Raw genomic sequence first — 17,341 nt, forward strand, 5'->3', positions numbered from 1 at the left:
TTCCTCCCAAGGCTAGAGAAGTTCAGAAGATCTTTGAAAATGTGATTACAAGTCGTTTCTCCATGAGTGGGAAGAATTCAACTCAAGTGCATTGCTTTACATTTCACTCCATCCACAGTTACACTTATATCAGCATCTGGACAAGGAAGCAGCCACAATGCTTGAAGTCAGGACCTGCCTCTGTAATTTTAAAGCCCTGTGCCTTGAAAGAACTTGGGTAAATGAATCCTTGTGGAAGGGCCAGACCCTCACCCCTAGATATAACAATAGGGCTTAAACGAGTTACCTGAGTGTAAATTTGGTGAAAGAGATCATGGAAAGTCAGATTCAGGTTGATCCTTAGGCTGCATACTTGTCCCAGCTGGACAAACCAAGGTCAATCGCTCCGAATTTTATGAACCCTAGCCAACTCTATGATTGTATCAGGACACTATTTTCTCACACTGTATAACAGATTATTTCTGAAAAGTTCAGTCTATACAAAGCTCCTGGAAGAAGATTTCTTCCCTTCATAATTGTTCAAGGAACACTCCAGGCTACAGGCTAAAATTTTTCCCCATGTATTTAAGCGATCTAGCAGTACTGAGGACATAATCCATTTACTGTTTTAAAGAACCACCTCTTCTGTCTACAAATTAAGGGACTTAATGGTTATTTCAAATGTATGGCAAGTCTCATTAATAAATTGGGAACCTCAATTTCTCAGATTAGTATTTGATATAAGGCATTGCACATTATTGGCTTCCCCAGTGGCTTAGTGGTAAAGATTCCTCCAGCAATGCAGGAGATGCAGGAAATGCGGGTTCAATCACTGGGTTGGGAAGAGTCCCTGGAGGAGGAAATGGCAACTCACTCCAGTATTCTTGCCAGGAGAATCTCACGGACAGAAGAACCTGGTAGGCTGCAGTCCATGGGGTCACAAAGAGTTGGACACAACTGAAGTGACTAAGCAAACACGCATAGCACATTACTGTTTACCAATGGCCGTCATAAAAATAGCATATGATCACGGCTTGCATCAACTTCTTGACAGTGACTCCAAAGAATCAGGTAAGAGTAGTGTGATGATATAATTTATCATTCAAGCCAGGACACTATTGTGCATATGCCAGAAGTTATACTTTCACTTAAAATTTAGAGGATTAACATACAGTTATCAATATAAGCCTTTCCGTGGAAGTAATTTTTATTGGGTTTAATTCCATCTTCAGAGACAAGTGGGCAATTCCAGGACTTTTATAATGGCTGTGGATCTGCACAATACTGAAATGCCTTAAATGTTTAAAAGTGGAGCAACATACACACATTAAAATGTTCAACATCATGTTAAAATTAAAATTTGAATTGTTCTTTAAGATGTTTCCAATGTTCATATTTGTTTCTTCATCTCAAACAAATGCAGGAGGCAGAACCAGTAAGAAGCAAGAAAGCAAAATTTCTGGAAAAAATACTTGACATTAGCATAACATTTTCAGTAAACATCTTCTACAATTAGGAATGTTTCCAAAAGGTATCAGAGGAACCGAACACTTATGACAATAAAGGAAGTGCTATGAACAATCATGCCAGGACAACAGGCATTTAAGCATCTAGGACTCTTCAGGCCACCAGGACTTACAGTCATCACAGGTACATTCCCAGGGACCTATATATGCTCAGTTGCCACATTGCATCCAACTCTTTGCGACCCCATGGACTATAGCCCACCAGGCTCCTCTGTCCTTGGGATGCTCCAGGCAAAAATACTGGAGTGGGTTGCCGTTTCCTCTCCAGGGGATCTTCTCGACCTGGGGATTGAACCCACATCTCCTGCAGTGGCAAGCAGATTCTTTTACCACTGAGCCACCTGGGAAACCCTTATGGATCTACACGTGGTTATATTTTGTCACTCCTCATACAGGCATCAGGGAACTATCTTGTAATCACTTTATCTTGGAGGATTCTGTAGGAAATCATATTGCTTAGAGTTAAGATGTTCTGTGGGTCCCTGCCTGAGGTTTATTTTTATGACCATGGTGAGCATTTGTCAACACCCACTTTGAAATTGTTCCAAACTAAAATTCTTGTGGCCATGCTTCAGGGGCCTTGGTCACCCATCTGTTCATGTGCCGGAATAAACTAGAAATTATTTTTAGGGATAATCTTGGCTTACTCCTCAGTACTTGTTCAGTCCATCACTCTGGAGTTGGAATGGCTTCCTACATAATTCTGCAAGGAAAAACACACTATCAAAAAAACAAAGTATAATCATTAGACTGGGGGAAATACGGGCAAAGGAGAATACAAGAGAACTGTCCCTTGTTCAGAAACTCCAGTGCTTAAGGGTGTGCAGATCTGCATTTAACCAGAGCATAGACCACCTGTATCTCCAAACACTGATTTGAGAGGATACTGTCAAACACAGCTACTGAACATTTTCAGTTAATAGCCTGGTTGGGAGAGAAATGCATTTTACAGAATTGCCTGAATTGTACGTGTGTGCTCAGTTGTGTCTGAGTCTTTGCATAGACTGGAGTCCACCAGGCTCATCTATCTATGGAATTCTCCAGGCAAGAATACTGGAGGGAGCTATCATTTCCTTCTCCAGGGGATCTTCTCGACTCAGAGATCAAATCCACATCTCCTGCATTGGCAGGCAGATTCTTTACCGCGGCGCCACCAGAGAAGCCTGGCTAACTTTGCCTGCACTATATGTTATCTATTCACTCCTATAAAAGCTGATCCACCCCTAAGTTAAGAGGATCACGGAACACCCTCACACCTGGCCCACATTGCTTCAGGAGCTCATATAATTCTCCTTCTAAGCTGTGCTGATGCGTTCTGCCAACAGCCTGCACAGAGTGATGGTAAAGAAACAGTCCTATGAAGCCTGTCCTATTTCTTGTGGAAGAAATTATTTATTTTACTAACAGATCCTTTGCTATGAGATCCTTTAGAATAAATTTTCTCAGGGATCAGGACCGCAAATAATTGTACATGTTTTTAGAAATCGGTGTTATGTCTCACGGGCACAACAGCTCATGTTTCCCTCTTAGTATGGGCTGCTAGGAATCTGAGAGCCTCGTCTGTGGTCCTCTAACAGCGTTTGGGAGCTAAATAACAGGCATTGTGCATTCTAACTTCCTCCTCTCATCACAGCCAATCATTCCATCCTTTATTTTCTCTTCACCATAATTCCCTCAATGTTAGAAGCTCTGGGGGCTTCTCTTGTAGCTCAGTCAGTAAAGAATCTGCCTGCAATGCAGGAGACCCAGGTTCGATTCCTGGGTCAGGAAGATCCCCTGGAGAAGGAAACGGCAACCCACTCCAGTATTCTTGCCTGCAGAATACCATGGACAGAGGAGCCCAGCAGGCTACAGTCCATGGAGTCACAAGAGTCGGACACGACTTAGCAACTAAATCATCATAGAAGCCCTGAGGTACTGTACTTGTGTTTGTGGGTTTCTGGGAATAAGGTAAGATATATATAGTTACACAAATACTGAGATACATACATACAAAAGGAAGAAAGCTTATGAAACCTCCTGGCCTCCTTTCCTCATCGGTGAAATAAGATGATTAGGTACTATAATCTCCTCATCTCTCCAGTACTAATAGCATGTAATTCTAAATTTTTGTTTCTCAAACTGACTCAGCCACTGATTTCTCTGAACACCTTAAGGCAGCTTCTAATCCTCAACCTCTCCATCTTCAAAATTGCAGTCACATTTAATTTTACCCATATTCCTTACAACTTCATAAAACAACATGGTCTCTAAAACAGACCTACTTACTTTTCCCTAACACTAATACGTGAACTGTGAACTTCCAGATGTTCAAGCTGGTTTTATAAAAGTCAGAGGAACCAGAGATCAAATTGCCAACATCCGCTGGATCATCGAAAAAGCAAAAGAGTTCCAGAAAAACATCTATTTCTGCTTTATTGACCACACAGCCTTTGACTGTGTGGATCACAATAAACTGTGGAAAATTCTGAAAGAGATGGGAATACCAGACCATCTGACCTGTCTCTTGAGAAACCTGTATGCAGGTCAGGAAGCAACAGTTCGAACTGGACATGGAACAACAGACTGGTTCCAAATAGGAAAAGGAGTACATCAAGGCTGTATACTGTCACCCTGCTTATTTAACTTATATGCAGAGTACATCATGAGAAACTCTGGGCTGGAGGAAGCACAAGCTGGAATCAAGATTACTGGGAGAAATAGCAATCACCTCAGATATGCAGATGACACCACCCTTATGGCAGAAAGCAAAGAACTAAAGAGCCTCTTGATGAAGTGAAAGAGGAGAGTGAAAAAGTTGGCTTAAAGCTCAACATTCAGAAAACTAAGATCATGGCATCTGGTCCCATCACTTCATGGGAAATAGATGGGGAAACAGTGTCAGACTTTATTTTTTGGGGCTCCAAAATCACTGCAGATGGTGGTTGCAGCGATGAAATTAAAAGATGCTTACTCCTTTGAAGGAAGGTTATGACCAACCTAGATAGCATATTTAAAAGCAGAGACATTACTTTGCCAACAAAGGTCCGTCTAGTCAAAGCTATGGTTTTTTCAGTAGTCATGTATGGATGTGAGAGTTGGATGGTGAAGAAAGCTGAGCGCAGAAGAGTTGATGCTTTTGAACTGTGGTGTTGGAGAAGACTCTTGAGAGTCCCTTGGACTGCAAGAAGATCCAACCAGTCCATCCTAAAGGAGATCAGTCCTGGGTGTTCATTGGAAGGACTGATGTTGAAGCTGAAACTCCAATACTTTGGCCACCTCATGGGAAGAGTTGACTCATTGGAAAAGACCCTGATGCTGGGAAGGATTGGGGGCAAGAGGAGAAGGGGACGACAGAGGATGAGATGGCTGGATGGCATTACCAACTCAATGGACATGGGTTTGGGTAAACTCCGGGAGTTGGTGATGGACAGGGAGGCCTGGCGTGCTGCGATTCATGGGGTCACAAAGAGTTGGACACGACTGAGTAACTGAAGTGAACTGAACTGAATTACAGCACCAGGCACCCATGAATTGCACTGCAGTGCTCTAGAATATTACTTTGAATCACTTCCTTTCTGACAGGCTACCATCCTCCTCACCACCCGCCCACACACACACAGAACTCTGATTTCATATTAACCAACATAAATTATTTCTTACAAGTCACCTTCCAAACAAGCCACAAAATTTTCATTCTGGTTTTCTTGCATCAAGAGCATAACAGAAGGAAAACATTTTCACTTTTTAATAGATGAACCGATACTACTTCAATATTGCTACACTAATTCAGTTGAAAAGACTGTGAGACAAAATGTAAAATTGCCACCTTCCAGGCAGTGACTGAGAAGCAGCGTAACCTAGTGGTTACTGTGGTGTAAGACTGCCTCTATTCCAATCCCGGCTCTGCCACTTTCTAGTCCTGACTTCAGGCAAGTTACCCAATAGCTCTGTGCCTCTATTCTCTCATCTGTGAAATGCGAGTAAGCTGATACAGAACCAAATGAATGAGTACAAGTAAAGCAATGAAAGATGCCTAACACCTAGAAGCATACAATGTTGACTATCATTATCACTCAGTCAAAAAAGCTATAGAATTTAATAGACTAATGAATAGCATCTGCAATGAATTGAGCTGTAATTGCTAATAATAGAAATACAGATTTCTCCAGCCCTCAATCTTTCCCAGCATCAGGGTCTTTTGGACAGTAGCAAACTACTAATCTGTAAGGAATATAAAATATAAAATGGTGAAATGATTTCAATTACATGCCAGTTTTCTCCCGGTATAATAGAAAGCAGCACAAGTCACTAATATATTAAAAGATTTACAGAAATATGACAATTATGTCAGTATTTTCCTACCTTCATTTTTGAAGTATTTGCACTCTCTCGGAGGTTAAATAAAAAAACTGAAATGAATGGAGGAAGATCAAGGTTTTAAGACACTCTAATGGCTGTAAATAAACAAATATGTATAGAGTGGCCATGTGGTAAATCAGTCCCCAAAACTTGGCCCAATTCACTGACATTTACATTTCACCAGTGGTGCAGTGGTAAAGAATCCATCTGCCAACGCAGGAGGCGCAAGAAACGTGGGTTTGATCCCTGAGTCTGGAAGATCCCCTGGAGAAGGAAATGGCACACTACTCCAGTACTCTTGCCTGGAAAATTCCATGGACAGAGGAGTCTGGCAGACTACAGTCCATGGTCGCAAAGAGTCAGACACGACTGAGCGCCCGCCCAGACCGCAGAAGCAGTCACACACGTGGCGCTTCTTAGGAACCACACTTCATAACTGACATAACTTGTGTAATTTTTTTGACACATTAACTTGATTGAGTAAAACTAACCATAACCTTTTGACATTGGTTCCCCACATGAACAGCACTTATCCTCCCTTTCCTCCGAAGCGTTGAACTGTCTATTTGTGGTTAGAGGAAGTGATTCTTCTCTTTATTTTAGGCTCATGCTACAGCTTGAGTTTTCTGTGCCAATTTTGGAAAACAATTCTAAAACTCACGTCATGCCATGTGAGTTATGAGCCCATGGAGAATTGTTTCAGTTTCCTGAGGGAGCTTAACACTCAGCCCCGCCATCTGGAGAGCAGTCCCCACGTTACCCCCACAGCGCACCTACCCGCCTCCGTAGATTTAGTTTGGGTCTAACCTCCGCCCCGTCAATTGATTTAAAGGCTAACCACGGCTCAGTGACATCACTCTTCAGTCTTGGAACCATTCCTTACAGTGTTTAAATCTGTTACATCATGCAGGCTGAAGTCTCTCTTCTGGAAGTCAGAATGACTAATGTTACACAAAACAGACATCAAACACCCAGCTGACAGAGGCTCTGTTTGGAGGCATTTCCCAGCTCATCACCATCTCCCTGTTGAACCGTTCATTTCCTCTAAGTCACTTCCCAAATCTCTTTGGGTGTCATGCTGTAACAGCAGGACCTCATTTTATGTCATGCTTCCAACTCACTGTGTACTATAGCGATCTATTACATTAAATTTATTTCATTCATATTAGATTCATTTATTTTATCTATATTAACTATCGTATAGATTTCTTTTCCTTAATACTTCACCAGAATCTGAAGGGGTCAATCTTTGCTCTAGGGTTCCTAGAAAGGTCTAGATGTTTTTGTTGTTGTTTAGTCACTAAGTCTATGGACAGAGGTTCGTGATATTGTACAGGAGACAGGGATCAAGAAAATCCCCATGGAAAAGAAATGCAAAAAAGCAAAATGGCTGTCTGAGGAGGCCTTACAGATAGCTGGGAAGAGAAGAGAAGCGAAAAGCAAAGGAGAAAAGGAAAGATATTCTCATCTGAATGCAGAGTTCCAAAGAACAGCAAGGAGAGACAAGAAAGCCTTCCTCAGCGATCAGTGCAAACAAATAGAGGAAAACAACAGATTGGGAAAGACTAGAGACCTCTTCAAGAAAATCAGAGATACCAAAGGAACATTTCATGCAAAGATAGGCTCGATAAAGGACAGAAATGGTATGCACCTAACAGAAGCAGAAGATATTAAGAAGAGGTGGCAAGAATACACAGAAGAACTATACAAAAAAGATCTTCACGACCCAGATAATCATGATGGTGTGATCACTCACCTAGAGCCAGACATCCTGGAATGGGAAGTCAAGTGGGCCTTAGAAAGCATCACTACGAACAAAGCTAGTAGAGGTGATGGAATTCCAGTTGAGTTATTTCAAATCCTCAAAGGTGATGCTGTGAAAGTGCTGCACTCGATATGCCAGCAAATTTGGAAAACTCAGCAGTGGCCACAGGACTGGAAAAGGTCAGTTTTCGTTCCAATCCCAAAGAAAGGCAATGCCAAAGAATGCTCAAACTACCGCACAATTGCACTCATCTCACATGCTAGTAAAGTAATGCTCAAAATTCTCCAAGCCAGGCTTCAGCAATACGTGAACCGTGAAATTCCAGATGTTCAAGCTGGTTTTAGAAAAGGCAGAGGAACCAGAGATCAAATTGCCAATATCCGCTGGATCATCGAAAAAGCAAGAGAGTTCCAGAAAAACATCTATTTTTGCTTTATTGACTATGCCAAAGCCTTTGACTGTGTGGATCACAATAAACTGTGGAAAATTCTGAAAGAGATGGGAATACCAGACCATCTGACCTGTCTCTTGAGAAACCTGTATGCAGGTCAGGAAGCAACAGTCAGAACTGGACATGGAACAACAGACTGGTTCCAAATAGGAAAAGGAGTACGTCAAGGCTGTATATTGTCACCCTGCTTATTTAACTTATATGCAGAGTACATCATGAGAAACGCTGGGCTGGAAGAAACACAAGCTGGAATCAAGATTGCCAGGAGAAATATCAATAACCTCAGATATGCGGATGACACCAGCCTTATGGCAGAAAGTGAAGAAGAACTAAAGAGCCTCTTGATGAAGGTGAAGGAGGAGAGTGAAAAAGTTGGCTTAAAGCTCAACGTTCAGAAAACTAAGATCATGGCATCTGGTCCCATCACTCCATGGGAAGTGGATGGGGAAACAGTGGAAACAGTGTCAGACTTTACTTTTTTGGGCTCCAGAATCACTGCTGATGGTGACTGCAGCCATGAAATTAAAAGATGCTTACTCCTTGGAAGGAAGGTTATGGCCAACCTAGATAGCATGTTTAAAAGCAGAGACATTACTTTGCCAACAAAAGTCCGTCTAGTCAAGGCTATGGTTTTTCCAGTGGTCATGTATGGATGTGAGAGTTGGACGGTGAAGAAAGCTGAGCACCGCAGAATCGATGCTTTTGAACTGTGGTGTTGGAGAAGACTCTTGAGAGTCCCTCGGACTGCAAGGAGATCCAATCAATCCATCCTAAAAGAGATCAGTCCTGGGTGTTCATTGGAAGGTCTGATGTTGAAGCTGAAGCTCCAATACTTTGGGCACCTCATGTGAGGGGTTGACTCATTGGAAAAGACCCTGATGCTGGGTAGGATTGGGGGCGGGAGGAGAAGGGGACGACAGAGGATGAGATGGTTGGATGGCATCACCGACTCGATGAACATGGGTTTGGGTGGACTCCGGGAGTTGGTGATGGACAGAGAGGCCTGGCGTGCTGCAATTCATGGGGTCAACAAAGAGTCGGACACGACTGAGCGACTGAACTGAACTGAGTCACTAAGTCATGCCCTGTGCTTTGTGACCTCATAGACTATAGCCCGCCAGGCTCCTCTGTCCATGGAATTTTTCCAGGCAAGAATACTGGATCGGGTCGCCATTTCCTCCTGCAAAGGATCTTCCTGACCCAGGGATCAAACCTTCATCTCCTGCGTTGGCAGGAGGATTCTTTACCACTGAGACACCAGGGAAGCCCAGAAAAATCTATATACCTGTCTTCTGTAACCAACAAAACAACGTTTTTGCTTGATTTATTTTTACCTATTTAGTTATTTCAACCAATGTAACTCTTAGAGGCCATCCAGTCATTACTCACATTCTTCCAAGTTGTATTGGATCACAAAGAAGCCACCCCCAGGGACTAGCTTGCCTCTGTGAGATGGTACATCTCTGCCTACCTGCAGATTTCACTATCACATTTGCAACCAGGAAAAATATCGTTCAATAACATGCAGCTTGTCACAATTGCTTTTTTATCTTCTGCCATTCCGGCTTTTCCTGTTCTGGTTAAACTTGGGTAATTGTCTTATGAGGTTAGTATATTATCGATTTTATTCACAGTACCCTCCCTCTCTGACCTTTCTTCTTCTCCCTCAAGAGTAAACCAAGATAGCTACACAGAAGGTCTCAGGTGACTGGAGCAAAAGCCTTTCCCATTTCACGAGCTTTAAAATGAAACATTTCTATCATTCAAAACTACTGCATGTCCGCTTCATGCTCAGCACTATTATAGGTGCAGTTGTGAATGGCTCAAGCTGAGCACATGTGTATGATCCTATGCATAGTCCGTTTGAGTGGGGAGGAAGGAGATAGACAGTAAATAAGCGCGTTCACAACACATAACACATCAGGTGGTTATAGGGCCTGGAAGGAAAATCGACCAGAGTAAAGGAAAAGTCCATGCAAGGTGTTGCAGGTGTGGGAGTGTGTGTGCTCGGTTGCTCAGTCACATCCAACTCTTTGCGACCCCGTGGACTCTGTCCATGGGATTTTCCAGGCAAGAATACTAGAGTGGGGTGCCATTTCCTCCTCCAGGCGATCTTCCTGACCCAGGGATCAAAATGGTGTTTCTTACATCTCCTGCATTGGCAAGCAGATTTTTTACCACTAGTGCCACCCAGGAAGCCTGATAGGTGTGGGAGAGCTGCTATTTGAATTAAGAAGGTACAGCGTCTGGGTAACATAAATATGGTAGAGAATAGTTGTTAAACACACCACTCCGGAGCCAGGCCACTTGGGTCAAATCCACTTGGGTTGTAAATGTAATCGCCGTGTGAATGTTCTACTTATGCTGCATAACAAACCACCCCAATGCTTTGTGGCTTAAAACAATAATCATTATTTCACTCATGAACCCATGTGTTGGGAATTCTGACAGTACAGCAGAAAGTGCTTATCTGTATATGCAATGTCTGGGGCCCCGCCTGGGTGACCTGAAAAGCTGGGGGCTAAGCTGTGACAACTGGGGCTCACTGAGCATCAGTCCTTCTACACAGGGTCCTCTCACTTGGCCCCCATCAGCCGCCTCCCAGCATGATGATCTCAAGGTATCTCAGAACTCTAAGAGCAAACACTTGTTGTCAAAAGACAAGAAGTGAAAGTTGCCAAACTCTTCAGGACTGGACCCAAACATTGGCAAATCATCACTTCTGGCATATTCTATTAGCCAAGGCAGATAGGTGCACTGGGAGGTGACTCCTCTCAATGGGAGAGTGTCAAAGAACCTGTGGACATTTTTACTCTGCCAGAGTGTCCTTGGGCCAGCTCCATGATTTCTCCACAGCTCTATTTCTTCAGCTGTTAATATGGACAATAACTGAATCTACCTCTTAGCTTTGTGAGAAAAAAATTAGTTAATAAAAGTAAAGAGTCTGGAAAACAACTAGCATTCAATAAGTACTCATTGTTTTATTGTTTTCAAGCTATTTTTAATATTCCTTTAGTATGAGCACTGAACTTAAAATATCATTTTCCAGGGGCTTCCCTAGTGGCTCAGTGGTAAAGAATCGGCCTTCCAATGCAGGTGACATGGGTTCAATCCCTGACCCGGGAAGATCCCACATGCCGCAGGACGGCTAAGCCTGTGCACCACAACTACTAAACCTGTGCTCTAGAACCCGCAACTATTGAAGCCCTAGAGGCTCTGCTCCACAACAGGAGAAGCCACCACAATAAGAAGCCCAAGTACCACAACTAGAAAGTAGCCCCTGCTGGCCGAAACTAGAGAAAAGTTGGCACAGCAATGAAGACCCAGCACAGCCAAAAATAAAATTAAATAAAATTTAAACAAAATAAAAAAGCATTTTCCTCTTAGACACAGATCCACTGGACTTTATATGATGGTGAAGAATCTGCCATCAGATATTTCTTTTGAAAATGTACAAAGTTTGTCTAGTTTTACAATGAATAACAATAGCTCTGCCCCCTCAAGTTCCCCACCCTCTATACACACACACACTGAATCCCACGCTTTTTCACTCTCAACCCCAGGAATGAGTTGGTAAAAAAGGTTCTTGGTCAGTTGGAAAGGGGTTGGAGAAAAGAAAAAGACTAGGATAAAATCAAAGCTGTTGCTCTGATCTATTAATTCGCCAACACAGAAAATAAACCAAACACACAAGATCTGTGTCTCCCTTTTACTGATGAGTATGTAACTCTACTGAGAAGGAAAAACAACAACAACAACAAAAACCAGCCTTTCATTAGCAAGAATTTCTTGAAAAGGGAGAACAAACAAAAGCTATTTCAAAAAAAATAAGACAAATATAAAATCCAGTCAAATTTGTTCTCAAGAGGACACATTGATTTATGTTCTGTTTAACTTTTCCCTTTTTTCCCTCCAACTCACTGTGGAAATCTCATTTAATAGATGAGAAAACAGTGTGTTGAATCAATCAACGTTGATTAAATTACATTTAACATCTGTTGCAGATTCAGAAACGTGAAGATTTGAGGGAGATTTTGGTATCTTCATTCTCATCTCAACTTGGAGCCAGGATGTCCACACAACCTGCCAGACAGATGGGATTAGTCAGCACTGAAGGATGGATGAGGTGTTCCTTTTGTGGGAGGTATTTATATACTTGTCACTTGGTCATGAAATAGAGACAGCTTAAATGTGCATTTCCCCAAAGTGAAAGAATTATTTCAGAGGGTGGCTTGTTGCCATATGCTTTCTCCTCTATTCAAGTTTTTCCCCACTGTTTACAATTAACTGGAGAACAAAAGATTGGGGAGGATCCCAGAGATGAAGTCATTCAGTATCCCATCATGTAATAAACCTCCTCAAATTCAGTGGTTTATAACAACAATGTATTATTCTCCTGATTCTGAGCTCACACAAGCAGTTCCTCTACTCTCTGTGGTATAGTTGAAGCCTCTCAGGAGGCTTAATCAACTGGGAGTTTGGCCTCCCTCCAGGAGGCTGTCATCATTGAGTTGTCTAGCCCAAGCTTCTTTTCAGCACAACACCTTGCTTCCAAGATGGAGAATTCCCAGAGACAGGCTCCACTATACAAGCACTCATCAACCCTCCACTTGGGTCATCTTTGCTAATGAGCTATTGGCTGCAGCAAGTCACATGGCTGAGCTTAGAGTCAATTTGGAAATTACCTCTCTCCTAATTTGATACTGTCATAAATTGGGCTCCTTGAAAATAGACTCTAAGACAGAGATAAACTTACAAGAAATTTGTTGGGAAAATTATTGGGATCAAGGGAAGAGACGGAACAAAGCAGAATTTGGTGAAGGCAGAGTTGTCCTCAACAAAGCTAAAAAATCAACTCAGCTGATTCACCAGGGAACTCTGAAGCTGGAATGACCCTGGTCCTGAGAGAGAATGAGAAGGCCAGGCCCATGTACCCCTGCCTTGACATTCACAGGCTGCAGGCTTCTCCAGGAAGTGGCGTGACCTGGGGCAAGGCTTATCTTCTCTGAAATCTAAGAGGTATCTGCCTTCCAGCAGCTGGAGGAAATCCCTAAAGGAAAATTTGGACAGCTTACTCAGAACCCATTCTTTATATTTAATGCAATATTCTTTCCATGGCCACACGAGGTAATGCATAGCAGCCCAAGACAAAGTTTGAACTTTATCTTCTACAATTTGACTTATATTCTGTTCAGCCACAGTTTGAGACCAAGGTCTAATTGAGAATTCAGAGACCTTGAATTTCCAACTGAGTAGGTTGTTTCATATCAAAAATTCATGTCAGATACACCAAGTCCATAAGATGCTCCTTCCTAAAAAAGGAAAAAAAAGATGCTCCTTCCTTCTTCCTTCTGAATTCCTAATGGGATTGTTTTTGGTGTATACATGCAACACAAGTATCATTGTTATATCCAGTTGCATCTACTAAACAGGGCTACACCGAAAAATTAACAAATTCAAAGAACGGCTTATTGATTTTGAAGCTGCCTGGTTTTATCATAATTTCATTAAATCTCAACATAAAAATAGGGCATAAAGATAATACATGATTTCTCTGTTGTGTCCTTATTGCATATAAATAAACAAAATATTGTTCATTGTCAGCTTAGTCTGCCAAACCAAGAAGACTTTGTCTTCCTATCAGTTTATGAAATATTTCACCTCAAATTATATCTACTGAAAAGAAAAACAAATTAAAATAGTGCGCACGCGCACACACACACACACACACACACACACACACTCCTCATTCATTGGCAATACAATAGCTTTCTTGCTTAAAATCAGCATTATCTAAAATCTGGAATTTGATTACTTCAAATTCCCTTGACACCCTCTACCTAAATTAACATATCAGAACACCAGGCTGAAATCTCTCAAAGTCTTTGAAATTCAAAACCTGCAAGACACAGGCAATCTGCCAGTTATCTGGGGAGGAAAGTTGGCTTCTATGATTCTATTTCCCCAACATGCATTCCATTTTTATGTCATTCAGTCCAGTTCCACAAACCCTACTGAACAGTTACTATGGCCAAGATGTGAGCGATTCAGAAGTTAACCCAAGACAGAGTCAGCCTCACAGATGTACCTGAGTGTGTATATCTTCAGAATTCTGTAAGTTAGTTACATAAGTTGAAGCATATGAAAGTGAACATCTTTTAATCTACAGAAAACAGCAATCCCATATGGTTCAACCTAATAGAACTTAGAGGACAATGGAATTATTTTTTATAACAAAATGAAAAAGTATTATGGGAACCAGGAGAAGAAAATGCTAATTCTAATTAGGGGAATTAGAAAAGATTCATGAAAGATTAAAAAACTTGCCTTGATGGGTCAGTTTCAGCAGATAGATGGTTGATGGCAGCACAAAGGACCAGCTCAGAGGTAGTAGATAGATAGTAAATGCTCAGATATGGTAGAGTTCATAGCTTAGTCTGGAAAATAACAGGCTCTTATGTTATTTGGAAGTTCCAAATGCTTTTTCTGGAAGGTTTTTCCAACAAAAGTATATGGGGTTTGTTGGTTTGTTTTATTTTGGTTTGGGTTATATTTTTTGAAGGAAAAGACTGGAGCCTCCTGGGATCAAACATACATGTATATGTACTCTTTGCCACTATGGAGGGAAGATTTTTTAGACCTTTGAACCACTATGGAAATAAAATCCTGCAGCAACTGTCTAGAGAGGCTGAGATTTTTCCTTTTAGCTACCTGGAAAATGTAGAGATGCTATTTCAGGAAAACAGATGATGAAGCTCATGAAACCATATCTTTCATTTAGTCAATAAAAATGTCCACCCACCTATTCCACCCACACTAAAGAATAGATAGGAATGAAATTGTGGCCTACACAGACCGAAAATAGGGGCAAAGAAAAGAAAGATACTAGAGAAAGATTAGCTTTAAACTCCTAATTTCGTTTAGAAAGTTTTCCTCATGCAAAAGCATTTGTATAAGCATTTTCAGACAAAATTGAGATTACTGGTTATGCTCTTTCATTTCTAAGACATAAAACTGAACTCATTACTAATTGGCCACTGAAGGAATGAGTGTTGGTCAGAGCTCCTTGTTCATTATTTGTGGGTTCACGCTCAGTCCCTCTATTAGGGAATGCTCCTCCAGGGATCACAGACCACATCTGTGGGAATAATCAAGTGTGGCAAAGATGTATGGCGTCGTTCTCAGGGAAAATAAGAAAAGAGTGTGTATATGAAGTTGTTTAGATTCATCATAATGCTTGAGAATACAACTCCACTCCATTACCCAAACTAATCATGGGTCACATGCAGTAGAAAAGGTGGCAGCACAATGTTGAGTCAGTACCACCCATTACGGGAGCCACGGGCTTTCCAGGTGGCACAGTGGTAAAGAATCTGCGTGCCAGTGCAGGGGATGCAAGAGATGTTGGTTCGATCCCTGGGTCAGGAAGACCCCCTGGAGGAGAAAATGGTAGCCCACTCCAGTATTCTTGTCTGGAAAATTTCATGGACAGAGGAGCCTGGCAGGCTACAGTCCACGGGGTTGCGAAGAGTCAGATATGACTGAGAGACTGAGCGACTGAGCATAGAGGCCTGGTAGCTGCTAACCACAGATGGCTGGTAAGTACCTGAAATGTGTATAGGCTGAGTTGTAAACTACACGCTGGATTTTGAAGGCTTAATAAGAAAAGCAAAATGTTAAATATCTCATTAATAATTTTTAAATTAACGACATGCAGAACCAATAACATTTTGACATATTGAGTTAAATGATATATATTATTAAAATTAATTCCACCTGTTTCTTTTCACTTTGTTGGCTATGGCAACCAGGATGTTTAAAATTATATATGTGGGTTGCACTACATTTCAATGAGAGAGCACTGGTCTAACAGTCACAACCCAACTTCTCTAAGCCTCGGTTTCAGCTTCTGTAAAAAGAAGAAAATAACTATTGCCCTGTCTCACTGATTTGTCGTCAAGATAAACTAATGCATAGCAAAGCATTTTGTAAAACACTTTGTAAACTATTACATTTTGTAAACTATTACACAACTGTATAAATACAAGTGACTATCAAAAAGAATAATTCCTTATGAAAAATGCTTCATATTAAATAAAGGTGGTGAACACAGATTTTAGCTACTGGCATAGGATTTTAATCCACAAAACAAAACTAGGAAATGTGGATCTGCCCTCCAAACCTTTCAATGCTTTCAGTTCACATAAATCTGGAACACTAAGCATGCCAAGCCATCTGACAGGCTCCATCATGGATGCAGCCTTTCAAAGGCAGGATGATATTCCACGAGCACGCTCAAGGGGTAAAGTAAGTTATTATCCTACTCTCAGAAGTCAGCCTGGCTTGGCATCTGAAAGGGTGTAGTATTAGCATCCACCAAGGTAGTGGACTTATCAGTACAGTATTGGCAGTAAACAGCCAGCCATCTGAACCCAGGACTTATGACTACTGTTGATCATCAAAACAACGGAATTTTCTAACCTACCGTAAGATTATAGCAACTGAGCCTAAAGTGAAAAAAGTTAATATTCCTAAGCTAGAAATTGCTTCATATTTTCAACTTTTTTTTATTATTGCATATGAATTTCCTGAAAGTACATGGTCAGGGTACAAGAAATCTCAAGGACTGTGAGGCTAAGATAAATGAAGAAAGAAAGCATGAAGTCCACCTACACTTAAGACAAAGGGATTCTCTCACCAAGCAGCACAACTTTAGGTTGATGGGCAGAGCTCCAAGTAGGTGAATTGAAAGTCCCCAAATACAGACACAGGAAACAGAGAGTCAGCCAATTTTATCTACTATCCAGCCTCATCTTCTGACATGTTATCTCACCTTTGAGAGTTTACACACTGATTACAAAACAGTTATAATTTCTCCAAACACATCAAGTCTCAGAAGCTGTATGTGTGTGAATCTTGTGCTGGAACGGGCTTGCACTGACCCCAGTGCTGTTGCCCTGGCAACCTGCTATCCTTCCTCACAAGCCAGCCAGTGTCACCTCCTCTGGGAACCTACCTCCAACACAGGCTACAGCAATCAGACCTGCGTTCTAAAACTAACCTCCCTAGAATGCAAGCTGGCACATATGGAAAACAGTACAGCGCTTCCTCAAGCAATTACAAACTGAACTTCCCCACAATCCAGCAATCCTACCTCTGGGTGTACACCCACAGGAAACAAACAGTTATCTTGAAAAGATATCTGCACTCTCATAGTCACTGCAGGACACGCACAACTGCCAAGATATGGAAACAACCAAGGTGTCCATCAACAGATGA

The 17,341-nt window shown here is 41.6% G+C and overlaps 1 protein-coding gene and 2 long non-coding RNA genes across 6 annotated transcripts in view; 1 reads left to right on the forward strand and 2 right to left on the reverse strand.

The window, feature by feature from the left end:
* Positions 1-7,121, reverse strand: part of LOC145534435 (uncharacterized) — a 289,357-nt gene extending 282,236 nt beyond the window's left edge. The window contains exons 1-2 of the long non-coding RNA XR_014074591.1: positions 7,074-7,121; positions 6,624-6,771 (exon numbers count right to left, since the gene is read on the reverse strand). This is a non-coding gene — a long non-coding RNA (uncharacterized LOC145534435). The remainder of the gene's footprint in view (positions 1-6,623; positions 6,772-7,073) is intronic.
* Positions 1-17,341, reverse strand: part of METTL4 (methyltransferase 4, N6-adenosine) — a 334,285-nt gene that overhangs the window by 60,556 nt on the left and 256,388 nt on the right. For 2 of the 3 annotated variants that reach the window (XR_014074586.1, XR_014074585.1), the window contains exons 17-19: positions 14,390-14,499; positions 13,015-13,112; positions 11,917-12,145 (exon numbers count right to left, since the gene is read on the reverse strand). The exons of the other annotated variant lie outside the window; for it this stretch is intronic. The gene's annotated coding sequence lies outside the window, so the exon portion shown is untranslated. Of the gene's footprint in view, positions 1-11,916; positions 12,146-13,014; positions 13,113-14,389; positions 14,500-17,341 lie in introns of those variants that run through there. 3 annotated transcript variants of the gene reach the window in all.
* The window catches only part of LOC145534437 (uncharacterized), a 47,055-nt gene continuing 40,256 nt past the window's right edge, over positions 10,543-17,341 (forward strand). For both annotated transcript variants that reach the window (XR_014074594.1, XR_014074595.1), the window contains exons 1-3: positions 10,543-10,682; positions 12,067-12,206; positions 14,058-14,176. This is a non-coding gene — a long non-coding RNA (uncharacterized LOC145534437). The remainder of the gene's footprint in view (positions 10,683-12,066; positions 12,207-14,057; positions 14,177-17,341) is intronic.

The sequence above is a fragment of the Giraffa tippelskirchi genome, chromosome 14 (genome assembly GCF_054371585.1).
Source record: "Giraffa tippelskirchi isolate mGirTip1 chromosome 14, T2T-mGirTip1v1.2.pri, whole genome shotgun sequence".
NCBI lineage: Eukaryota > Metazoa > Chordata > Mammalia > Artiodactyla > Giraffidae > Giraffa > Giraffa tippelskirchi.